Below are 26,945 nucleotides of genomic sequence, written 5' to 3' on the forward strand. Positions count from 1 at the left end.
TTTTTGTAAATTAAATTTTGTTACACAAAATATTGACATGACATAATATGAAAGATATAACAGAAAAAAAATGTATTGTTTATTTGTTTTATTGTTATTATTACTAGCAGCTTTTGTATGCCATTTAATAAAATGATCCTGTGACAGATTTAGTTTAAGAACTCATGCATAATGCATGATTAAGTCAATATGTAAACCATGTCTGATTTCACCAATGTAAGTGTCATAACCAGATTAGGTCTGTCTGAAATGTGGACTTTGGATTAACAAATACAGAAACAGAATGTTGCTTAAAAATTCTGATATTGTACTGGGCTAAGTTTCCCGATAACGATTTAACTTAGCACTTAAGAGTGCTTTCTACGAGCTACGTAACGAACATTCGTCGTTTATTTATGTGCGTTTCCCAAAGATGCATGTAAAACGATCGCTCGCAGCTGTTTATTTATTATTATGGATTTCTGCATTGTACCATACATATTTATATTGAGCACAGCCATAGGTCACTATTAACCGTCAGAGAATATATTAAGGTTTAGAGCTAAACAATACAGTTTCTCTACAAGTCAGCTGTTACTTCAAGCATTGCCTTCTGAATTTAGTGGAATAGATGAAAGGCAGTGTGTGATGTGTGAACATTTTAAAAGCCTTAAAACCTTAAATTGTGTGGTTTCTTTAATCAGATGCCATTTCCCTTCAAAACATTTTTTTATTGTTGATGAAATATAGCAGCAATTGGATGGAACCATTTATCATATTGCTAGTACCAACTTTTATCAAATCTGTACCAAATACGTCTTCCTTCTTTATAAATGTATGTGTATTTAAATTAGATTTCTCATTTGAATTTATATTAAAGTAATTTAAACAAATGGACAAAGAAGAACCCAATAAATAAATGTACATTAAAAAAATTACATTATCATCATTGCAGGAGTGCAATTTGCTAGTTGTCCTGCAGGTGACCATGTAACTTTGTTGTCTTACGATGCACTTATGAATTAACGATTACTCCAGAGCACTCATAGATCTATGATGATTTTCAAGTGCTACTTAATTTACGTTGCTTTTGGGAAACAGACCGTAATATTAAGATCAGTCGTACGACCGTTTTTAAAAACTTCTTAGGTTTACGAAGCTTTTGGGCCCTGGGCTGGGTTTCCCGATAACGATTGAACTTAGCGCTTTCTACGAGCTATTTAATGAAAGTTCATTATTCTTTCATGTGCATTTCCCAGAACTGCACTTAAATACGATCGCACGCAGCAGCGCTTTAAGTGCTACTTACGAGTCGTTATCCATTTGTTTTGGTCTTTTTTGTGTGTTTTTTTTTATGTTTAGCCTGATGATCTTCACCCGATGTGCATCTAATAATATTGTTTAACTCTTTCCCCGCCATTGACAAGATATCTCGTCAATCAAAAGAAAACGCTTCCCCGCCAATGACGAGTATTTCCGTCTTTCCGCAATACCGCTTTTATCCACTAGGTGGCGCCCCATTTGTATGACTGCATACAAATTCATCTAAATTTACAATTAAAAATCTATAATTAAATGTGTAGTTCATTACATTACATGACAATACTAACAATTTAACATGAAAATTGTTACCCAGCATGGCTTTGCAAAGTATTGGCTTACCAAAGAACAAATCTTTACATTATTTCACCAACAAAATGGATATTAAACCATCACCTATTGACTTCATACACATTTCAATGCCCGTGTGAAAATCACTAAATTAATTGGTGCCCGTGTAAAAATCACTACATAAATATACATTTAAAAACATTACATTATCGTCATTGCACATTAAAGTTGCAGGTGACCTTGTTACTCTGTCATTTAAGATGCACTTTGGGATTTTCGATTACTCCAGAGCACTCTTAGATTGTCAAGTGCTACTTAAGTTATGATGCTTTTGGGAAACGGCCAGTTAGTCTAAGATGATTCGTACAATCGTTTTTACGATCTACTTTACGATTTTTACGCCTTACGATGCTTTTGGGAAACCCAGCCCCGTATTGTCAAAACAATCATACAGTTCAAATGTATATGTTGAGGACTAAAATCTGCTAAGACACAATATTTATGCTATATTTAGTGGAAAACAGTTTGAAATTCAAACTTAAAAATTTCTGTCTAAAATTATAACATGGTTCAACAAATTAAAATACATTTGTGACCCATGCTGGCAAAATGAGTCGGAATGTGCAACGTCAAATTTTTAGCTTTAGGCAAAAGAAAGTATAAATCTCGATTTTAATCGAAATTAAGGTTTTCATAAAAATAAGAACATTAAGCCCTCATGTAGCGATCTCAATTATCTAAATCGTCATTAAACATCTAAAATGATCTTTACAAAGATGCATCTACATGCACATCCGTGTCTGACATTTTAGTTTCAGTTTTAAAACATGCAGGAATTAAAAAATAGAGTGCAGGACTTGCATGAGGTTAAATAGTTATTAAGAGAGAAAAAGTTTGGGACCTGAGTTATGTTAAAAGCGTTATTAAGAGCGATAAGACACGAAAATGATCTTCCTGGCACTGACTGACACATCTGAAGCATGCACAGACGGGACCTCACCGCATTTTGTTGTATAGTCACAAAATATTTGATTATTTATTCGTCTCCATGACTCGCCTTTTTTTCGTGTCCATATCAACTTTCTATATTGTGTCATTTACATATTGGTTACTCTTTTTTTCATCATTGTTGCATGATTAAAAAAATTGAGCAACCAATACGCGAAACTGTCTTGATAAAGAAAGTCGTGATAAGGACACAATAAAAAGCGGGAAATCATGTCCATGACTCAAATAAATAATCAAATATTTTGTGACTATACCACACCGTGAGACTGGGTAGGATTTAAAGACATCTACACAGAATTACAGTTTTAAAAATATCTGTTTTGACAAGAATTCACGCAGATATAATCTGTTATGATTGTAGTGAATGTTTTTTAACTGTTGAGGAAAAATATCTGATGTGTAACATTATATTAGATCCTTGCATTACATTAAAGCTGTCTGTCTCAATGTCAATCAAACAATAAAAGAAAGAAAAAAAATTAACATTATTATATTTTTCCTACAGTATTGTTTTTGACTGTGTGTGTGTCAAATCTATTAGTTTATCAGTTATTCTAAGGTATGGATTTGGTGATTTTGCTTTTGAACCTTCATAAATCTTTAACTCAATTAACTGACTTTGCTGACTCTATCAACTTCAAACACGTGTAGCTGTGTCATTTTTTTGTCAGATTCCAACAAATCATACATCGTTTAAATTTTTTCTAATAGAGAATGTATTATAAGTAATAAATAACAAAAAAATAAACAAATTTTTGAAAATTTGCTCATTATGACTCATTTTGCCAACACGGGTCATATCTCAAACAAGATAAACTAAAAATTTGTGTCATGTTTTCCATTGGCAACACTATTTATGTCCAATTTTGATTCATTTGTAATGCTACAAATCAATGAAAATAAATACCCTTCTTCAAGAAAGCAGTTAAGTTAAAATATATATTTTACTGGATTGCCTTAATATATGCTAGTTTGGATTTGTTGCATTTGCATGTTAAACACTCTCTTAAAAATAAAGGTGCTTGAAAGGTTGTTCACAGCTTTGCCATATAAGAACCATTTTTCGTTCCTCAAAGAACCATTTAGTCAAAGAATCCTTTCTTTCTTAACTTCTGAAGAAGCATTTCCACTACAAAGAACCATTTGTCAATGTCAAATGGGCTTTATTAAACTATTTATACGAAAAAGTTTCTTTTGCATATTTTAAGAGTGTATAGTCAATGGTTAAAAAAATTGTTTTGGGTGATATAATTCACACACATTTTCTACAATCCTGATACACAATAAAACTATTGCTAAAGATAAAACTTTAAGCCACATACCTTTATTACTGCAGAATGATTTGTCTTACCTTCAGTTTTGGAGACTTTTTTGGAGTCATCTAAACACAGCAGTTTTATAGAGTAAAGCCACACCCCATAACTCTGTGATTGGCCAGAAACAGATCTGACTTTTAAAGTTTAGTTCTCAACGTAAATAAATGACTGCACACTTGCTTAACAAGTAGGGTTTCTGTTTTACAGTCCTATGAATTGGACAGGTTTTAGGGTTTGGGCTAGGACTGGGACTTTCTTGTTCAAACCTCTTTGGAAAACCACAGTGAAGCAGATGTGTCGAAAGCAAAAAAAAACATGATGTTTTGTACTACATTTTATAGCTTTCATAAAACGTGTACATAAAAGATTTGTGCCATAGGTTTTAGGGGCACTATATTTTGACTTAGAAAATACTAGGTAAGTTAACCCAGTTGTCCATATTTGACACATCCATGGGTTTTAGGAAAGTTTACTAGGATAACTTACTTATAACTTATAAAATATAGTTGAAACAACTTGTCTCTAGTCAACATAAATAATAGGAAGTTGAAATGACTTGTAAATCCAAGTTGATTGTACAAAACAATTTAAGCCAGCAAATCATTTTTTACACTGTAGCAGGCTTCCCAAAATGTGAAAAATTGGATCAGCATTTTCGAGGTTATTACATGCATTTAAAAACAAAACCTAATTACTGTAGGACCTTATAGTGTTTCAAAGTCTCATTTAAACCATAAACTTTATTGGCCAGTATTCTTCACACAAATGCAACATTTTTGTCAAATCAACACATATTTTTTTTCATGCTACTTTAACTTAAAATATTACTTTTTTACAGTGCATGCATCTGTGATCAGTAGAACAGATAAGAAGCAAATGTCTTGTGAGTTAAATCTCATCTTTTGGTTCCCAGTTTTAAATGTACAGTTGTTCACTTATAAACATCATACTTACTTTTATTTTAGAGAAACAGATTTGTTGTTGCATTGTTGTATTAAATTTAATTTGTGGGATTTGCATGCTCTCAATGATAAATGAAGAAATGAAACTGAAACATATTGTCATTATTTAGTCATTGTTTTATTTAGTGAATTACAGAAAAAAAGCACTTTATGTAAAAGCATTTTATGTAAGCGATGAGCATATTATGCATAAAGTTCACAATCTCTGTGTGTGATAAAACAAAGTTGATTTCTTATTGCTTGTGAATATTTAGAGGTAAGAAATAAACACACTGGTTTAGGATCTCAGGAATCAACCTTTAAAGGGTAGGTGAGCACACCTAAAACTGTAGTGGAAATAATATATGCATCTTCTCTGGTATATGAATAAAGTTTAACAAATCATTACAGAATTTGTAAAACATCTGACACAACATTTTTGAGTTTAGTTATTTTTAAGGCAAATGAACATGATTTACAGAATGTGTTGAAGTATTCATTTTTTTCAATCTCTCATTAATAAAAGTTTCAGAATACCAAATTATTTGTTATTGTTTTAATTTTGTGACTTTTGCTTTTGTAGTTGAATTCTGTTCCTTTCTTCTCGTTCTTTAAATCTGTTATTCTCATCTATTTTTCTCTTTTCTTCTTGTTTCAGATTCTCCAAATTAATATTTTGCTGTAAGATATTCATTTTATGCTGGAGTGCTTCTTTATCAGCTTGAGCTCTGTTGCGTTCCTCCTCTGCTCGATTTTTCTCAGCTTGAGCTCTTTTGCGTTCCTCCTCTGCTTGCCATTTCTCAGCTTGAGCTCTGTTGCGTTCATTCTCTGCTTGTCGCCGTTTCGATACTTCATGTCCTTCATTGTTGCCCATTATAATCTCTGTGATTCAAGTAGATTTCTGATTTCTTGATGTCATAAAACAGACAGAAAAAGAAAACTTTTGTCTATTAGAAAACACAAAGTAATCCTATTTGCCTATTGTTCTTCATTTGTGTTTTAAGCTACACAATAGTTAAACTAATTAAATTCATGAAAGTATAATTCAGTAGCCTATACATTATGAGCTGTTACATCTGTCCACAAATTTATTACAATCATTGATTTAAAAATTAGGCCTATATTTATGTTTGTTCATTTAATTATATTATCTCATCATAAAGCTGCTTTAAACAATACAACATTGTAAAAATAACTATTTAAATAAATTTGACTTGACTCAAGAGGACGTACTGTAGTTTTACTGTAAGTCCAGTGGTTGTAAAATAAGAAATTCTTTAAAGTATAGTTCATAAAGTGAAAAAAGTAACTATAAGCACATACCCAGTTCTCATTGACTTTAGTAGTTTCAAGCGTCTTGGGTCCATCAGATCTCAGATTCAGAGTAAAACAGACAACTCAAGCACAATACTTTTATAGAGTGGGGTGGGGCTTGCAGTGTTGTGATTTGCCAAATGAGAAGTCTGTCACAGACCGACCAATATGATTGCAATGTCAAGAGATTTGTCATTTTAATTATAGGGTTGATAAAATTCCCATAATAAAGTTCTCACAAAACCTTACATTTAAAACTCTTGTTGTTTCAGGTACATTAAGATATAGTCTATGCCTTTTTCTAATAGAAAAATATCTAGATCTAAGTATTAACACTATGCTACATACTATATACTGCATTAAAATAAGGTGCATAATATAGCTGACCACTGTAAATGAACTAGTGTGGCGTAGATTTATTCTTTCACATAACTTTTCCCACAACAGCTGTATCGAATAAAAATGCATTAATATTTTAGTTTCAAAGTCCTCTTATTTAAAGAGCACATTTTTTAAACAAATAAGCACCTTATTGTAATTTATTGGTCTCCCATAGTACATTTATGTGATTAAAACTAGAACTAATGCATTATTATTCTTATAAATTGCCTACATACCTCACCGATTTTGCCTTGTCTGTAAAATGCTCGAATTTAGTTACTGTCTCCGCCTCCCAAAATGTCTAGTGTACTCTGATTGGTCAGATGAACTACTCAACTGTTATTGGTCAACTGGGTTCAGCGTGTGTTTGAAAGGTTACGCGTGGGTTTTCCAGTCCTGAGAATCAAAGGCATGAACGTAAACAAACAGTTATATTTCTCTATAAACGACGGTGTCTGTACTGCCTTACCACTTCGAGCTCGATCCAGAGAGTTCAGACGGTCATTACGCTATAAACGATGTCCGTCAATGAACGCGATTGCATTTAACTTCTTTAAGTGTCTTTTAACTTCAACTCTGCCAGAATGCTAAACAAAGCCGAAAATGTGAAATTCAAAAGGAAATTATAATGTACTACATTACTGTTCAAACTATATGGAAACACCAAATGTAGCACATAGAAAATATTCATTGAAATGATGATAAAAACTATTTCATTTGTTAGTTTTACATTATCTTACCATAGTAAACTTTATTATGAAACACTGCTTACTTATAAGTGCTATGGTCTTATTTATTCCAGGGCCTCCTACATGCGTGATTCATTATCCAGGTTTTGCACAAACTGTCTGAATCCCTACACAGAGGACATTTATAGTACAGACTATGGGCCTTTGAGGCGCAGGGCACTAGAGGAGTAAGTTGTTATATTACATTTTAAAACTAATAACACTAAATTAGCATTATAGTAAAAGAGTACACAAAAGAACAAAAGATATAACTTGAAGAAAATATAGTACTCAGTCAAAAGTTTTTTATTTATTACAAATATATATTTAAATGCTGAACAATTTAAAAATAAACATACTTTAGTAACCATATTGTGCTCTTCTCTCAAAATTTTTTCAATTGACTTCTTACAGATTACAATATCATACATATAAATTGCATATCGAAGCTTTGTCAGCTGGTGCTATCTAAGATGACACTATAGGGCAGGGGTGCCTAACCCTGTTCCTGGAGGGCTACCATCCTGCAGATTTTAGCTCCAACCCCAATCAAACACAGCTGAAGCAGCTTATCAAGGTGTTCAGGGTTGCTTGATAATTACAGACAGGTGTGTTGGAGCTGGGTTGGAACTGAAGTCTGCAGGACGGTGGCCCTCCAGGAGCAGGGTTGGGTACCCCTGCAATAGACTTCTTTAGGGTCAGTATGTTGGCTTCCGACCACCCCCTACACTGAAGCACATGAAATGGCGTCCTCCTTTGAAGGTCTGTCAAACTGTGATGCCATGTCCATTGGAATCAGGAAGTCTGATCACGTCATCCACATAACTGTAAAAATATTGCAGTCAATAAATCTTTTGTTTTGATAATTTATTTTCCTGCTTCACACATTTTAAGTGTTTTAAGTATTATTTTTATTTATGAACATATTTGAAATAAAAATATTACTGCTTACAGTTTGTCGCTTTTGTTTTAACTGGCCTTGCAATGTATTTCCCCCTTTAATACACATTTAGTAAATACTACTTTATTTAACACAATTACTAAAATACTTAAATACCTGCACAGCATTCCAATAAATGGGAAAACCAAACTTTTTGCTGGAAATCTGAGAATCAGGCTAAGGAAGGCGTCCACTTATGATGGTGATGGAAACATTGTGAAACGACACTACTACTTGGGTTACTGTGATTATGCGGAAAAAAAAACGTTGTCATCATCAGTTATACATTTAAGACTGGTAGTGGTATAACTAAATACCTCATACAGTTGAAAGAAAAAGTATATGAACCCTTTGGGCTTACTTGGATTTCTTCATAAATTGGTCATAAAATGTGTTCTGATCTTCATCTAAGTCACAACAATAGAGAAACACAGTCTGCTTAAAGAATACCGCACAAACATTATACATTTTCATGTTTTTATTGAACACAACATGTAAACATTCATAGTGCAGGGTTGAAAAAGTATTTGAAACCCTATGCTAATGACTTCTCCAAGAGCTAATTGGAGCCAGGAGTCAGTCAACCTGGGGTCCAATCAATGTGATGAGATTGGATGTGTTGATTAAAGCTGCCCTGTCCAATAAAAAACACACACCAGTTTTGAGTTTGCTGTTCTGAAGAAGCATTGTCTGATGTGAACCATGCCTCGCACAAAAGAGCTCTCAGACCTACGATCAAGAATTGTTGACTTACACAAAGCTGGAAAGGGCTACAAAAGTATATCTAAAAGCCTTGATGTTCATGTGTCCACAGTAAGACAGATTGTCTACAAATGGAGAAAGTTCAGCACTGTTGCTACACTCCCTAGGCGTGGTCGTCCTGTAAAGATGACTGCAAGAGCACAGCGCAGAATGCTCAATGAGGTGAAGAAGAATCCTAGAGTGTCAGCTAAAGACTAACAGAAATATCTGGCACATGCTAACATTTTTGTTGACAAATCTACAATAAGGCAAACATTAAACAAGAATGGACTTCATGGGAGGACACCACGGAGGTAAAAAAATATTGCAGCACGTTTGAAGTTTGCAAAAGAGCACCTGGATGTTCCACAGCACTACTGGTAAAACATTCTGTGGACAGATGAAACCAAAATTGAGTTGTTTGGAAAGAACACACAACGCTATGTGTGGAGAACAAAAGGCACAGCAAACCAACATCAAAACCTCATCCCAACTTTGAAATATGGTGGAGGGGGCATCATGGTTTGGGGCTGCTTTGCTGCCTCAGGCCCTGGACGGATTACTGTCATCGATGGAAAAATGAATTCCAAAGTTTATCAAGACATTTTGCAGGAAAACTGTCCGCCAACTGAAGCTTAACAGAGGATGGACGATGCAACAGGACAACGACCCAAAGCATAGAAGTAAATCAACAACAGAATGGCTTCAACAGAAGAAAATATGGCTTCTGGAGTGGCCCAGTCAGAGTCCTGACCTCAACCCGATTGAGATGCTGTGGCATGACCTCAAGAGAGCAATTCACACCAGACATCCCAAGAATATTGCTGAACTGAAACACTTTTGTAAAGAAGAATGGTCCAAAATTTCTCCTGATTGTTGTGCAGGTCTGATCTGCAACTATAGGAAACGTTTGGTTGAGGTTATTGCTGCCAAAGGAAGGTCAACCAGTTATTAAACCCAAAGGTTCACATGCTTTTTCCACCCTGCACTATGAATGTTTACATGTTGTGTTCAATAAAAACATGAAAACGTATAATGTTTGTGCGGTATTAGTTTAAGCAGACAGTGTTTCTCTATTGTTGTGACTTAGATGAAGATCAGAACACATTTTATGACCAATTTATGAAGAAATCCAAGTAAGCCCAAAGGGTTCACATACTTTTTCTTTCAACTGTATATGTTACATACCTTTGCTCCTCATATGCCAGTCTGACTCCTCGTACTGTTTGCCCACTGATGCATGTTGCATGTTTGGCATTATACATCACGTCTACTTCTGCCTACAGTGTAAAAGTATATGTCCTGCGGCGAACCTAGGATATAGACAAAACAAACAAACATGTATTTAGTCAGAAAGACATAATTTAACAATAGGGTACAAAGACTATAAACCGTTAGACTATTCATTACAACGTTCATGTATTACATATTACATGACGTGTTTATTTTGTTTCAAAATCTCAGAAAGCTTCAAGTAAATACAACAGTAAAATACATATAAACAAATCATCTGTACTGAGAGTTTCTTGACTTTTATCATGAGAACAAACTTTACCAGTAACAGTTTAGCTGGTAACTTAACACATTTGTAAACACGTCTAAATCAACACCTAAAAACTAAAAAAAAAAAAAAAAAAAAAAACAATAGTCTGCATAATTCAGCATACAAGTGGGTAAATATGGTATATGGTTTATGAAATACAATATTACAACACAAAAAAATTAGCTTGCAAGTTTGCTCTACACATGTACCATTAAGCTCCGGTAACGTAAAAGGTAAACAAAAAACATGAATACTTATAGCCTGTGATCCAGAAGTGCACGGTGATCCAACTTTCAGGAGGAGACTTTGCGCAAATCCAGCTTCAAATTCTGAAAATGCTGTGAACATATAAACAACTTCTGACTGGATTGTGTCGGAGCCCGAAACCGTATTAAACATAAATTCTAACCACTGGTTCCTGATGTCCTCTGCCTTGGGAAGGCCATAAAGTGCTATTTTGCCCTCGCATCTAAAGAGCCAGCTTCTACTTGACATATTTAATCACTTAAACGCCCCTCAAGAGTTTACAAACACACTGGAAACAGTGACTCCCAACCTCCGTCACTTCCGTTCCCTTCCGCGCTCTCCACCCCTATTTTTGAGGGCGTACCAAGCAGAGAGGGCTGAACTATGATAATGTTGGTCTTCTCTAAGTCACCAATCCCGGGAAGTAAACTGTTGCTTAAATCTGTGTGTTTTTTGTATCCTAGAACGTTGGAGACGATAATTTACGTCATCGTTTTCTTTATGGTATGTACTTTTTGAATATCGTTAACATGTACTAATACACACACACAGAAGGATGTTTAAAAACATTAATCTTAAAATAGGTTCTCTTTAATAATTTTATGATTTGTGTTGCATCACAACACACACCACCAGTTTATATAGTGAGTTTTTTTACAATGTTGCATTTTTTTACACGAAAGCAGCTTTACATGAAATACGAAGAAAAGAAACCTGAGGGGATTAAACAGATATGATTAAATGTATTGTGTTGAAGTGCTACACAAGTCCTAATCCAGGCTCTAGTCCTGTCCAGACTGGACTATTGCAATGCGTTACTGACTGGACTCCCAGCCTGCACAACCAAACCCCTACAGATGATCCAGAAAGTTGCAGCAAAAGTGGTCTTTAATGAGCTAAAGAGGGCGCACGTCACTCCTCTCTTTGTAAAGTTACACTGGCTTCCTATAGCAGCTTGCATTAAATTCAAAGCTCTGCTTCTGGCATTTAAAACAACCACTTGGTCAGCTCCCCCTTAACTTCAATCCCTTATACAGACTTATGTACCCTCTAGATTCCTGTGCTCTGCCACAGAGTGATGCCTTGTGGTGCCATCCCAAAACGGGTAAAAATCACTATCACATACCTTCTCTGCTTCTGTTCCTCATCTGTGGAATGATCTGCCGGTTTTTCCTACCTTTATGTTTAGATTCTCTGTCACCTTGACTATGTATACTGTGTTAGACTTGATGAGACTAGTTCTAGTACACTTATGTATTCCTGTTCTTGTGTTGCTATAATTGCTTCTATTAGAGCAGAACATCTCGGAAGCAGTTGTGACTGACAAATTAGGAACCTGTCTCGTGGGATCAATCTACTTCGAGAAACTTCTAAAATGCCAATGAACTTGGCATGCGGGGATTTGCATCTGCCAGTGCCGCCCCACCACGTGAGTATTTAACAAGAGGCAGGTGCGATACCAAATCATCTCTTTTTGCTGAGAAAGCCGAGCATCAGTGCCCGACCTGACTCAGCAGTGGAACTGCAAACTGTGGCGACAGGACGTCTCCGTTCTCTTACCTTGGGGAACGAGGGTTACATACGTAACAGAGACGCTTCCTTTCAGTCGGTCACTACGACGCTGTGACCAACGAATTGGGAATACCTACCAAAGTGCCACTGAAGCTGACCCTTCCAGTGCCTCTGTAAACCCTCTGTCTCTTCTCTATGGAGGCAGAACTAGGGTTAGAGCAGAAGGCCGGTCACTACTTGTTCCTTAACCTACAATAGTGAACTAGGCAAACTGGGCTCTACCCTCTAAGGGCTCTACCACTTAGGTGACATCAAAGTACTCATGTGTGTAAAACGTGAAAAAACCCTCTTAGTAATATGACATACTAGAGAGAAGCAGGGTTAGGGTTAGGGTCTCCACTAAGGGAACATGGTAGAAAAGACTCAAAGACTCGCCTAGCCTAACACACAGGTTCTCCTAGTGAGAGGCTGACAGCCGATGCTCCGCAACATCAGCCAACAAGGCAGTGGAGGAGTACAAAAAAGAACATCTTTTGTGTTCCATAATGGCGCAGTTGAAAAAAGGATGTCAATGCAAGAAGCATTAAAGTTTTCATTGTAAGAAACTTGATACTCACAGTATGCAGAGGCGCGAATGGGGCGACCTGGAGGGCTTTCAGCATCACTGACACGTAGAAAAAGAGGAAGACCAACGTAGAAGACCAGGTTGTACTGACCCACTGATCTACCGTTTATCGGCATGTGGTGTGCGGATATCGTCACAATATCTACTTTAATAGTACCTGCGTATCAGGTAGACTACACCACTGCTGAGCTGTACTGATGATATGGTCCCAACATCCAAACCAACGTGGGACTACAGTAATTGGCTGTCGTGCAAGCAGCGCGCGTGCTGTCTGCATGCAGGTGGTGCACATTTTTTTCACAGATGGAGATACACGGAGAGCGGCGCGGCCGTGTGAAAAAAAATTCCCCAGGTTTTCATGTGAACTAGCAAGTCTTCTCGAGTCAAAAGGCACAAGTCCAAGTGAAGTCACGAGTCATTGATGTTCAAGTCCAAGTCGAGTTGCAAGTCTTTGTACATTTTGTCAAGTCGAGTCTGCAGTCATCAAATTCATGACTCGAGTCTGACTCGAGTCCAAGTCACATGACTTAAGTCCACACCTCTGCTGATTACTCCTCCAAGAAAGTAATCCTGTTACTTTACTGATGACTTATTTTTAAAAGTAATTAGTTACTTTACTAAGTTACTTTTCAAAAACATGATGCACGACCTGAATATGCTACAGTATAAAGCAACAGACCTTTCAGCCTACTTCTATTCTTTCTGCATATTCCATCATCTTAAATTGAATCAAATGAAACATTCTCTGTTTTAACCTCTCAACGCGCACTAATTTGTGGGGGTAATGACGTCGTTCTTTTAACGCTGCTAACAATATCTATATAGCCTACTGTCTACAAACATTAATAATATTACTATTACTATTCATTGTTTGAAAGGTCTACGGGTTTAGCATCAGTGTATAGTCTCTGTTTTGAGATACAGATGCAAAAGCATGATAAATGTAGTATTTTGTTACAGAAGTCCAGATGACAACATGCAAAATATATACGTGACTTCTTACCTTAGTGTTAACTCATTCACCGCCATTGACGAGTTATCTCGTCATTTATGAGTTCATATTTAACTAATAAGTATGCCTTTCTGGAGGAATTTCAAAGTGAAAGTGTAATACCGCTTTTATCCACCAGATGGCGAATTATCGAAAATTATCAAAACGAATTTATCAAAAACGGAAGTTTAAAAAATATAACGTTTTATTTTAACTCTCTTTATGTTTGATAGTCATTCTGAGTCTGATCTCTAACATATATTTCTTTACAAAAACGCAATTTTTTAAGCTTTTTGCTCAAAATGTTGTATTTTTGAAGAGAAATATCCATATTTCAGTGGTTAAATTAAGTAGAAAAAGTAAATATATAATGAAACGTTTTTTCCCCATTTTGTTTGTTTGTTTGTTTGTTTGTTTGTTTATTGCTTGTTTGAAAGCAGAGGGATGGTTCTTTAATTTGATATAATTTGTATGTTTATATATTTATAGAAAATAATTTTTCCTGCAAGGAATTTTGTGAAAATTTTGTTAAAATCACAAAAATGCAGGTGGGCAACTTTTCTCAAAAAGGCTGGCGGTGAATGGGTTAATATAATGATCGTGAGTCGAATCCAGTCTGTTTCAGATGTGTGAATAACCCATAAAAACCTTCTAACAGAGTTCATCAAATGACCATTTTTGTCCACAAATGCGTATAATCCATGAAATATAGATATATAGTCTGTTGTTTACATCAGATTTCGCGTGAACGTGTATGAGGGAGTCGGATTTCGGTACAACACCTGCTTGCTAGGTGTTTGCTCAGATTTGAGGTGGAAGTTTTTGCTGTAGATAAAAGTTTTATCTCCACGCAGAGTGTAAAGCGGACGCTGATGTTTTGTCACCTTTAACTGGGTTAAACTCAAAGGTTGCATAGTCTTGTTCTCTCTCGCACTCCATGTTGTCTCTTCATGTTCAACACTACACTGACTGACGGCGCAATGCTCATACGTCATTGAACGCAAAGCGTAGAAACGGCCTGTGTCGGGGGAGAATCGAGACATGTACGTGGCTGCCAACCAATCTTGTGGATGGATGCATTGAAATATTCTTCTCTGCGTCAACATTTTGAACGGCATTCTGTGAAGTGCTCGATTCAGTACACGCAGGTCCAAGATTATTCACAACCCGCTGCTTGTCTTGGGTACAATGAAGTAAGGGCTGTAAAACCCAGACCTCATCTCGTCTGGAGAGACGTACTACGTGCGCATCGGCAGCTTTCACTGTAGTGAAGCGAATGGCTGCAAATTTTAGGGGTCGCGGGGCAAATTGAATTGGATAGCTGACACGGATCGTGCATAAGACCCAACGCGACGGACAGGGAAGCTGTTGCCATTAGGGATGTGCATCTCCATAACTGAGGCTGATGCGATACACATTTTGATGCATAGCCAACAATTCGATACATTAAAGATACATATTAGCAGGTACCAATGCGATGCAATACGATTCACTGCTATTACGATACGGTGCAATACGATTTCAATTCGGTTCATCACAGTGCGATTTGGTGTAATACAAAGCAATGGCGAAAAATATGATGCTATGCAATTCAATATGTAGATATTTAACGTTTATTTATTTTGTTCCCTACAGCAAATCTTAAAGTATCTTAAGTGCCATCTGACTTTTTATGCATGGCTCTTTCACAAACAAAATATTTTTTTTTACTAAACCAAAAGATTAAATAAAAACAGACATTCTTTTCCTGTCTTGTCTCTAGTTACTTTTAACAGCTCACACATTTAACAGGTGAAACAATATATATATAAGAAAAACTATTATTGGCAGTCACAGGCTGCTATAAACCAGATTAGTTTAAATGTCCTACTTTAAGGTTTTTCTTCAGGAAAATCAGTTGATCTACATGATCAGGATGAAACAAACTGCGTTGTGCAGTCACTATGTCTCCAGCTGTGCTAAACACTCTTTCAGAGGGTCTCTCAGTGTGGAAATCGCCAAACATCTGGTCCAAGGCCGGATTGGAACAGATGTTTTCTTCTTGGGAGGAACATCATCTAGGAGCAGAAGAGAAGAGAGTTTTTCAGAAATATTATATCAGTCTATACTATAATACAAAAATGTGACATACAACAATACTACACCATAATAACACATGCATCTTCAAATCAACATACAGCATAGAACTTTTGCAACAGTTCCTAAACTTCCTTTAAGAACATAAAGCAAACCTGTCTTTTCCTCTGTGTGGGGGGCTCCTGTTACCACCTGTTTCAGCTGTCTGGTCATTTATTGTGCTCCCTGCCTGACAATAATTATTTTAATTCAGAGTAGTGTTGGGCGATATGCCCCATTTTGAGATCATTCTATCGTCAGCCTGTGAGATCGGAGATACAGTAGTTTACACATTCATTTATTTGTAAATTTTTTACTCATTATGACAAGTCACTTGATTGGTGGTCAAAATAGAACAAGAGCAACACCGTCATGACCGCAACCTTCTTAAAACTGATGCCATTAATCCGAGTGCGTCATTAAAGCCCATGCGCTCTAAAATGTACTGCGTGCCAGGGAGCGAGAACAAGACACTCGCTGATTTTAACCCTCTGCGCGCTAACAACCTCTCTGGTGCAAGGAAATGTCAGAGCTAGAGCTGCTCAATTATGGGAAAAATCATAATCCTGAATATTAAACATGATTACTTAATGACTGTAAAAACATGCACCTGCGCGCGCACACACGCAGTGCACATACAAACAATTCAATGCATTTGTTTAGTGCTGTTGCAGAAGGCTACACGTGTCAAGCAGTGGTGCTCTCAGAGGTGCCTTTTTAAACACATCGGTCCAGCGAAACGCAATCATACACGATACATACACGATCATACACATACAAAGTTGATACACGATACTATAGCTATCAGCACAACCCTAATTCAGAGACTGTTAGATTTCCTTAAACTAGACATAATTTAAGACACAATGAAATAAAAGTACAAATGGTTGCGAGAGAGAGAGAGAGAGAAAGAGAGAGAGAGACATACTGAGTATATTCTTCTTACCTTTTCATCCATCTTTACCGCCTCTCCTATTAGCTTCGTGAATATCATGTCCTTGGTGTCATTATCATCCAGGAAAGCAAGGTCTTTGAAGTGTGGATCAAGGGCTGAGGCTTAGTGGAGGAAGTCATGGAGATATGTGTAGCGACAGTCGAAGTCCTGCCTGAATAGTTCCTTCATCTGGGAAATTACTAGTAGATCACTATCATCTGGCTGTATATGTCTCTTTAATTTGGCCTGAATTGGGGAGATCATTGAGATGGTGTTTTTTTCCTCACTGAGGAGTGTGGTTGCCACTTTCAGTGGAGACATCAATTTGATGACATCTTGAATTATTGACATGTCTTCCTCTGTCAGGCTGGCCATGCATTCACTTCTCTTTATCTGCTTTGACAGCAGGGTGTTCAACACAGCAGGCTGTTGGTCTCAAAAACCCTCCAACATGTCAAGCGAACTGTTCCATCTTGTAGAAACATCATGGATAAGCTTGTGGTTTGGCAGGTGTACTTGGGCGTGCATTATCCATGATCAACGCTATGTCCTTGATGTTGATGTTCCACTCGCGACAAACGTTCTGCAGTAAACCGCTAGATTATTTCCTGTGTGAGCCTCATTGAACACTCTAGTCTGGAGAACATGGTTTTGCAAAACTCACTCATTGTCAATATAGTATGCTGTGACAGTTATGTATGAGTCCGTGGCACAAAACGTCCAGCCATCAACCATAATTGCAACTCATTAGGCATTTGTAACCCTTCTCCCAATTCATACACAACAGGTCTGAACTATGGGCCAGCTTTTTCAGAAGATTTTAATAAACTACTGAACCCGAGGAGCTTCCAACAACAATGAATCATTCACACACTTAAGTTCAACTTGGAAAGATGGAAAGATATATATAGATTTTAGTATTGCATTGTATCCAAGTTACATGGCATGAAAAGGAAATTAAGAAAATAACAAACAAAAATAAACAAAATAATTTCTTTAAACAGTATAACAAATTTGCCCTTTTCTTTTTTTAGATCACATCAGTTAAAGACAATACAGGACAACTTGAAAGGTAAGTGTTTCCTCTTTGGTGTTATAAATATGTCACTATATGCACTTTTTTCTTCTTACTCTTATGTTTACCTGAATTTACTCTTATGTTTACCTTAATTTACTCTGTGAAAGTAAATTACCCGAATCACAGTAATGAAGGAAAAAATGAAATAAAATGATTAAATCACTGTTAAGTCAATTCACATTAACAAGCGGTGTGACATATTTTACAAATTGCATGGGTTTTGTCAAGATTTCCTTCTCGCTTATAAAACCCAGAGTATTTCCAAACACTGGATTTTAGATGACTTGGTGGAAGAAAGAGTTCCGAGTCGCAGATCGTCCTTCGCAAGTACTGTCACTGCACCCTTGGAAGATCTGCGTAATTCCACCAGGGACATGTTCTCACATATGGAACATGAATCCTCAGCAAATGCTGCCTCAGCGTGCTGGAGACCCAGACATGAGAAAATGATTGTGGCCATCCCGAGGCGCTATGAAGACGCTGCATCCAGAAACAGAGCACGGACGAAATGTGGTCCCATCAAGGACTAAATGTGGGGACACATTTCAAGCGAGAGCAAGGTTACATCGTGTTACCTTTTATGATACATTGTTACAGTTTCCTTTCGAGGGAACTCGCGCTGCATCACTGCAGTGACACTTTGGCGACGCCTCCAGGGGTAAGTGCGTCTGAATGTGTATATCAAATTCAACCAATGGTGAGGCTTAACAACAAAGACAGGGTGGGAGCCAGGAAGTATATCGCTATCTGAAAAATTGCCAAAGACGGCGTTACAGGGACGCAGGAAGTATGGCAAGGGAGACGCAGCGTCTCATTCCCGTCTCAAGGAACAACAGTTTTTAACTGGAGGGATTGGCCGACCCGGCCCTCGCGGGCCTGTAGGTACTCCTTTGCACTAACGAGATGTGCCTACCGTGGCTGTGGGGAGGCAGCTCCGGCCATACATGCCATGGCATTGTTGCAGGTTCACCAGGCCAAGGCACTTAATGACCTGCATGAAGGTGGTCATGATTTGGTCGCTTTTAAAGAACTCTGAGAGCGCCATTTTAGAGCGCCTGGCCTCGCCCGCTCAGGTGGAAAGCGTAAGGCCAAGCTGCCCTGAGACTGGCGACCTGAAGATGGAGGGGATCACTCTTCGGGAGATGGTAAAGGCAACACTCCCCCCCTGAAAATTTTCATTAATTTCTGTTCCGCCACCTATTCAACCGGCACCCACAAAACCACAAAAAGAGCAAATTCCTCTTTCTTCTCCAGGTCTTCAGAGGAGTTCGGGAGCTACGGACGGGCACAAGACCCTACGTCCTCCTCCTCCTCTTTCGCCAGCGGGTATATCACACCTGCCGGGTCTCGCACAATTGAGAGTGCCTCCAGCTCTGTCACCCATCAGCAGAAACAAGTGAGTGTTCCCACACACCCTTGCTGCTGTGCCCACACAGAACACAGCAGCCACCACCTCCGATCCCCTCGCTGCATGTACCTCGGTCGTGCCGTTAATTTCTTTCGTTCGATGTCTGGGAGCATGGGAAGCGCTTTCCAGCCTGTTGCGTTGGCTTTTACGCACAATTCATCTCGGCTACGTGATTCAAATGGCTCTGCACCCTCCCAAATTTGAGAAACGCCAACACGCATGTCTCCGTGTCAAGATCGCTGTGCTACTGGCAAAGGACACGATCAAGCCGATCCCTCCAGCCGAGATGAGGTCTGGGTTTTACACCCCTTGCTTCACTGTATCCAAGAAAAGCAGCGGGTTGCGACCGATCCTGGACCTGCATTTGCTGAATCGAGCACTTAACAGGTTGCCGTTCAAGATACTGAGCACAAAAGCATATTTCAAAGCATTTGTCCAAACAATTGGTTTGCAGCCATCGACCTGAAGGACGTGTACTTTCATGTCTCGATACTTCCCCAACAAAGGCCGTTTCTCCGCTTTGCGTTCGAGGGCGAGCATATTAGTACAAAGTCTTACCATTCAGGCTTTTTCTCTCTCTCCCTGTGTCTTCATAAAAGATGTCGAGGGGGCATTAAAACCCCTGAGAGAGAGAGCGGTGTGCTCATTCAAGCGTATCTCGACGATTGGTTAATAAAAGCCCAGTCTCGTCAGATGGTTTGCGATCACACAGACCATGTGCTCAAACACCTCGCCCGTCTTGGTCAACTGGGAAAAGAGTAAACTTTGCCCCATGCAGAGGGTCTCTTTTCTCTGTATGGAAATGGACACGATCGATTTAATGTCTAACAGAAGAACATGTACAGTCCATCCTGACTTGACAAGAGCGCGTTTTTTGCGAAGCGGTTCCCAATCCGTCGGTCACAACGTGACGTCTCCGTTGCACTTTACATTCAAGTCACTTTTACTCCTGTTTTATTCTAAACACATTTTAAACTCTTTTAATTAAAATTACTTTTATTTTCATTTATCTTTGTTTTTTATTGTGAATTTATGTCTCTTGTTTTTACAGATTTTTTTCTCTTAGATTGTTTTCTCAACTCTATGTAAAGCACTTTGAATTACCTCTGTGTATGTAATTTTGCTATGCAAATACACTTGCCTTACCTGTTGTTACCTCACTTGCAAGTTGCTGAAAAGGGTCTGCTAAATGACTAAACATATGAAGTCTGGTTATTTATTTAGTTTACTTAAATATCTAAATACAATGTGTGATTCTGAGGTAGTTTTATTTATATACAATGACAGATACAAACAGTTACTCATGTATGTGACTTATGCCTAGATCTTGAAATTATTTTCAGAATGTTCAGAGAGAAATTACATGTTTTAGATTGTGATTTCCATGACAAATACCAAATTATTAGTTTCTTAATTTTTTCAGTTTTTTAAAAAACATTGTCTCATACAATTATGTGAAAACACATGGGATTAGTTCCCAGAAACCCATATTTTGAATAAATAGTTGGCAAATGTTCTTGTGGCAATAGTCGTTATGTCTTGAGGCAATGAGTTTTGCGTGCACGTGACTTACAGGGAATTAGGAGATAAATCTTCACATTGTTCCCATGGGAAATTACCTTTAGTGCTGCTAATGCAATCCACTACCAGTTGAGCTATAGAAGTACCTTTGTCTATACTTCTGCAGAAGAGAGAGCTGTAAAACCTATAAAACTACTTAATGACTCCATTCATTAATATACCTGGGCGACTTTTTCTCGCGGATCTTCTCCGCTCCCCCTTTCTTCTTTTTGGAGCCTCTGTTGTCCATAATGATTATTCTTAAGTGCAAGGTTAAATGATGCGCTATCTATCACTGTATATTTCCCCATAAACCTCGCGGCTGCTTGGACAAATCCACTTGAGGGGTGGGGCAGGGGGGCGCGATAGTAACACACAATGAACCTGTCATGAAATGCAACTGCATTTATACATGACGTGCCGAAAATAAATAACTTTAACATTTTGGCATTAAAAAAAATTAATCTCGGGGGCCACCGGCCCACATGTCGACCGGCCCACCGGGCATTTGCCCGGTTGTACAGATTATCAGTCCGAGCCTGTTTGAAAGCTTGTGTGTGTGTTGTTTGAGGGAATAGTCTGGTTTTTCAGTAAGATTGAACGGTTTTGAGTGTAGAGCTTCATTTTGACCTGAAAATATGATGTTTGAGGTACTGGGTGAGATATTATGCAATTGTGTTTACTGTTTTGAGAATATGAGGCATAGTTTCAAGAAATGTGTTTAAGCAACTGAGAAAAACTGTAAAACGTTACATTTATTTAAGACTAACTGTATTAATTTTATAGTTTACTAACTAAAGAGAACAATGGCAACTGAGCAGATAGTATATTTTTACCTAAACAAGAGCTTGACTAGAATGTCATCACATTACAGTAACGTACCTTGGGACTGAATCCGTCTGACAAAGGCGACTGGTAAAAATCAAAATGCATGTCATGACGTCAGCCCACACGTCAGATGCATTATTTAAATCTCAGAATTCACTTTTCTCTGAAACGCATTTACGAAAACTGTTTAGGTTAATTAATATGTACAGCAGAAAGTGGTATGCAATTGACTGCAATTGAAAGTTTAGTAACCATTTTACTACAGAAACCATGGTTTAACTTTAAATATCATTGTTTTTAAAACCATGGTTATTTGGTGGTAACCATGGTTTTACTACAGTACCATGTTTTTTTTAAATGTAGTAAAACACAGTTAATTGGTTAATTCAATGCTTGACTATAGTGAAGTTAAAGTGTACCTTATAGAATACTAAATAATGTATTTAAGAAATATACTGTCAGTGCATTATTATAATGATAATTTCAAGCATACAGATTGATTTGTAAAAAATATGTGCAAGTATGTTGTAAGCATACTTTCAATATATTTAAAGATAGTACATGTATTTGTACTGTAGGTATATTTGTAATGTACTATTGCAAAGTTAAATATATTTTAAATACAATAAAGTATATTTGTTTTTCACCAGGGTTTGCATTATTTTTTATCTCTGTTAGTTGTCAGGAAACTTGTTTGTCATTTTTATGATGTGTCAATCAAATGTTTGGTATTTTTGGAGGTTTGAGTTAAAAGTTGTGCAGAGATTTATTTTTTTGGCCTGTCATTTTTATGGTCTGTGTCTCTGTGTCCTCTCCCCCCACACCAGCCTCAACATTCCTTACAGCTCAGCAGGGGTTCTTGTATAAAGGTGTTTCTAAAGGATAGTGATAGTGAAATAAATGTAATTCTAACCACTCTGACAAAAGTAAAGGGTTATCTTAGAATTAAGGCCTTATGAACCTGTCCTCATGTTTTGAGGTGAAGCGCCCATGCAGATTTTATGCTCACATCTAAAGTTTTGTTTGTAACATAAAAAGTTTCTATTAAGTCAAACAATCAGACATTTAGGAGTGTCTGGTCAGCCCTCATATTTGATATCACTTGAACATGTCAACCATGCTGTGTTCTGAATAAGTTTATAAGTTATACTGACCCTTCTGACAAAAGTTTTATCAAGTTTTAGCTTAGACTTAGTGATTCTCGATCCCACATGGTCCATAGGCTCATGCCCGGGCATGTTTCCTACAATCTGATTTCATTAATATCTGTTAATGCAGTCGACATGTGTAGCTGTTTCACAGCATCACACAGTAGACAAAGGACAGGCCCAGTACTAGGCTTGCTGGACTGTGGAGGCGATAGATAGATGGATGGATGGATGGATGGATGGGCGGGCAGGCAGGCGGGCAGGCAGACAGACAGACAGACAGACAGACAGATAGACCTTCATATAACGACCTAAAACGAGCAAACAGGTGATATGAATGCAAAGTTGTACATATAGCTATATTTTATTAATGTTTACACTGCATTTAATCTATTACTTCACTTATAAATAAATAAAAGTTCCCTACCCTACACAATATATGCCTTTATTCTAAATAAACACTTGTTAGGCACTTTATTTACACTTCTCAAACATTTTCTTCATTTACAAATAAATGCCTTTTCAATGTGATATGTGATAAGCTGTATATTCATTCATTCGTGACCCTTACATGAGTAATTACATGCTGCTGCAGCAACTATGCTAAAATATCACAACAAAGCACAACGCTTTAAATAATCTATATTGAAATATCCTGCAAGCAATTTGACATGCATGACAAATTTGTCAAAGGTTATCCTAGTTGCCCATAACAGCACCAGACAAAAGCACAAGCCTTAAAATACTGTAAGTGTGAGTTGCGACAAGACCAAAGATAAATCACACTCAAAGGCATTTAGTTCAGTTTTAATTTTTACATTGGTGGGGACATTAATAATGTTATTATATTAATCTTAGGTGTCATATTTATTAAGGTTACACATGTCAAAAACTACAAATATAGAATAGGCTTATTTTATTTTTTTTTTTTTTTTTTTTTGTGATGTCAGTGAAAATTCTGACTGTGATCAAGTAAAATACTGAACCATCAGATTTCTTACCAATTTGAAGAAAAAAAATATTATGGAGCTGCTGGATCTTCTCAGACCATATTCTCTATTGATATAATTTTTTTAACCCATGTCAAGAAGCGGCACAAGTGGCACAACGGGATAAGGAAGGTGGATGATTAGCGAGGTTCATCTACCCGTATTACTGACAATTTGATAATTTAATGAATAGTCTATATTTTACCGATAACTTAAACTATGTTAAAATAAATGTTACTGGAATCATTTGAGTAATGTTCCATTTGTATAGAGCGTGTTGTCTTTCTTAATGCCGTAATGCACCTTCGCGTGAAGTGGAAAATCGATCCCTGAGAGATCGATCGCAAATAATTCAGCACCTTCACTTGGGATAACGCCATTGTTACGTCGAACTTAGAGGCAGCGTGTTAAGAAGCTTCCTAAGAGACACTTCGGGGAACACACTTAGGAACATAAACAACTTTGGTAAGATATATCTTTTTGAGTCTTCTTAGCACGCTAAGAGTGAACGCTATCGGGGAACCGGGCCCTGGTCTTTTTCCCCTCCCTTAATGGCATTAAGCCCAAAACTAAAAATTATTCCCAAAAGAAAGCACCATGGTAGGACACTTCATTTAGTATATTTTATTTGAAATATTTCATCCAAAAATGGGAGCTATTCTCAGGTTTTTGTGTATTAGACAAATTACAAAATTATGTTCTGAACTGCACCATATTTGATGTACATGGTCATGCTGATATCCTCAGGGGGCATGCCAGGTTTTGTGGATTTCTGTCCATCAGGGGCCTTCAATAAATCTATTTGTACAAATGTACATCTCTTTTATTAGTTGATTGAATCCAAAATGATTCTAAATAGCAAAACTCTGCAGTCACGTGGATGAGCTAATTAGTGAAATGCACTAATAAAAATAATGGGAAATAATTTGTGTTTTTTCTATCATTATTAGTAGTAGTAGTAGTAGTAGTAGTAATAATAATAACAATATTTCCTAACAAAAACATTTCAAAACACACTATTACAAATGAATAGATGATACTTGTATTATTTCATATATTTTTGTAAGAATTTATAGAATTAAATATTGTTTTAACAATAGGACCATTTTTAACTCCGTTACCATGACTTATGAAACATAGATGTCTTCGAACTTAAAACTAGTCACAGTCACAAAAGTTTTGGTCATATTATAGGAAACAAGTGTAGAAACACTTATATATGAGTTTTTTTATGTTATTTTTGAAAACCGCATGTTTGAAGATGTTGACTTTTATGGTAAGAAAGTGATGATAATTTTCTGTAACTCCGTTACAAAGCACTTTTTTTTAATCATATGAAGATTTAATTTCACCAGACCATTTTTGTGATACTACACTGTAACAAATTTCTGTAGTTTTCACAGCATTATTACTGTAAAATGAGCAAATGCTTACTGTAGAACTTGTATACAGCATGTTGCTGTAGATCTGCAAAGCATCATGGTCTTTTTTCAACGGCGGGTAAATTCTACAGTAAAAATATTTTTCCTGTGAATCACAATACAGCAATTTCTAAAGGATTTTTTTCTTCAGCCAAGGAAAGCTACGAGATTCCACACTTTCATCTGAATTTTTACTTCAGAAAGGTAAATTTGCTAATTTAATTCCAAAGTTTACTCTTGTAAAGTCTGTTTGTTCAACTTTAAGAGTGCACTGAGAGAGAATGAGCAGCACACTTCACCGTCTTGTGTGTGCATTTTGTAATTTTATTACCACAAATATATAATTCTGCATGATTTCGATATATTTTCTAGTTTGGCAACATTTTATAACGTCATTAGTTTAGAGAAGGATAATAATTTAATAATAATAGTAATTGGCCGTGTCTCAATGCTTGTTTCAGAATATTAACAATTATAAAGTTGACTGTTATTCTTAGTTAATAGTAAATTGTTTAATATGCTTATGACTTGCGAATCTAATGCTGCGACCTCCGCAGGCTGAAACCAGTCTCTCGAGCTGAAAGAAAACGCAGCTGAGGAGATATGAGGTAAGACTTATCCAGTCTTTAATTTAATTATAGCGTTAGCATTGTGAACCAAAATTAATTTAAAAGTGTGTATTTTTGTATTTATTGGCGCGATATTCGTTTAAATCTCACGTTTTTTTTCTCTTGCTCGCTTACGTTGCTGCCTGAGGAAACGGAGCGGGCCGATTCGAAAGAAAGCATAACACACATTTTTCATAATTTCACGATTTTTTTACAGTTTCTTGGTCACAAAGTGTAGTTTTAGGACTAGTTCAGTCGTGAATGTATATGTATTATATTTAAATCTGCAGTCGATTGGTAAAGATAGCGCCTGTTTGAACGTTTGCTTAGTGAGATTCGGTACGAATGAGAACCAAAGCATGAGCGGACATCAGTGTTCACTCGCCCCGCTGACCACCGCCCTCTCTGGGCTACATTTCTGACAGATATTTCCTGGCTCTCATGTTGGCCTTGTTTGTTTTTGATGGTCAAAATGAGATCAAATCAGCAGTATTTGGTGTCATAATGAAACTATTAATCGTTTTCTTATTCATATTTAGTGTCTTTTGTGTTTGTTATTGTTTTGGCGCGAGGTGAAAGTTAATAAAACTATAATTTTACAATGTTACTATTGCTTTCCCATTTATTCTTAACGCGATACGAGCACTCGATTATTATTACACCTTGTTCTTGTCAGTACTATATAAAACGGTTATTTATCAGTGTCAGAGAGAGGTTTTTGCATGCTGCTTTTAAATATATCAGTGGCAATATCTCATAACATGTTTTAATAGTCACGTCACGATAAAATAAATGATCAATGTCCACATTTAAAAGCTGCGGTGCTTACCTGCAGTTCCACGGTGTTTTCGCGTTCTGATAAGAGATATTTCTTCAGAAAAAAATAGTTTACATTCCTCTTTCCAAGTGTTAAATTGTCCACACGATGTGACAAGACATAACTCCCATTAAAGGTGCAGTGTGTAATTTTTAGAAGGATC

At 36.9% G+C, this 26,945-nt stretch overlaps 2 long non-coding RNA genes across 2 annotated transcripts; both read right to left on the minus strand.

Annotated features, from left to right (window-relative positions):
- Positions 1-4,972: 4,972 nt before the first annotated feature.
- On the minus strand, positions 4,973-6,246 carry LOC129443239 (uncharacterized). The gene is made up of 2 exons (XR_012371214.1): positions 6,179-6,246; positions 4,973-5,763 (listed from the first exon to the last, which is right to left on the minus strand). It is a non-coding gene; the product is annotated as an uncharacterized lncRNA (long non-coding RNA).
- Positions 6,247-7,864: 1,618 nt separating this feature from the next.
- On the minus strand, positions 7,865-11,909 carry LOC141366136 (uncharacterized). The gene is made up of 3 exons (XR_012371215.1): positions 10,148-11,909; positions 8,336-8,460; positions 7,865-8,103 (listed from the first exon to the last, which is right to left on the minus strand). It is a non-coding gene; the product is annotated as an uncharacterized lncRNA (long non-coding RNA).
- Positions 11,910-26,945: the final 15,036 nt, after the last annotated feature.

Source organism: Misgurnus anguillicaudatus, chromosome 2 (genome assembly GCF_027580225.2).
Source record: "Misgurnus anguillicaudatus chromosome 2, ASM2758022v2, whole genome shotgun sequence".
NCBI lineage: Eukaryota > Metazoa > Chordata > Actinopteri > Cypriniformes > Cobitidae > Misgurnus > Misgurnus anguillicaudatus.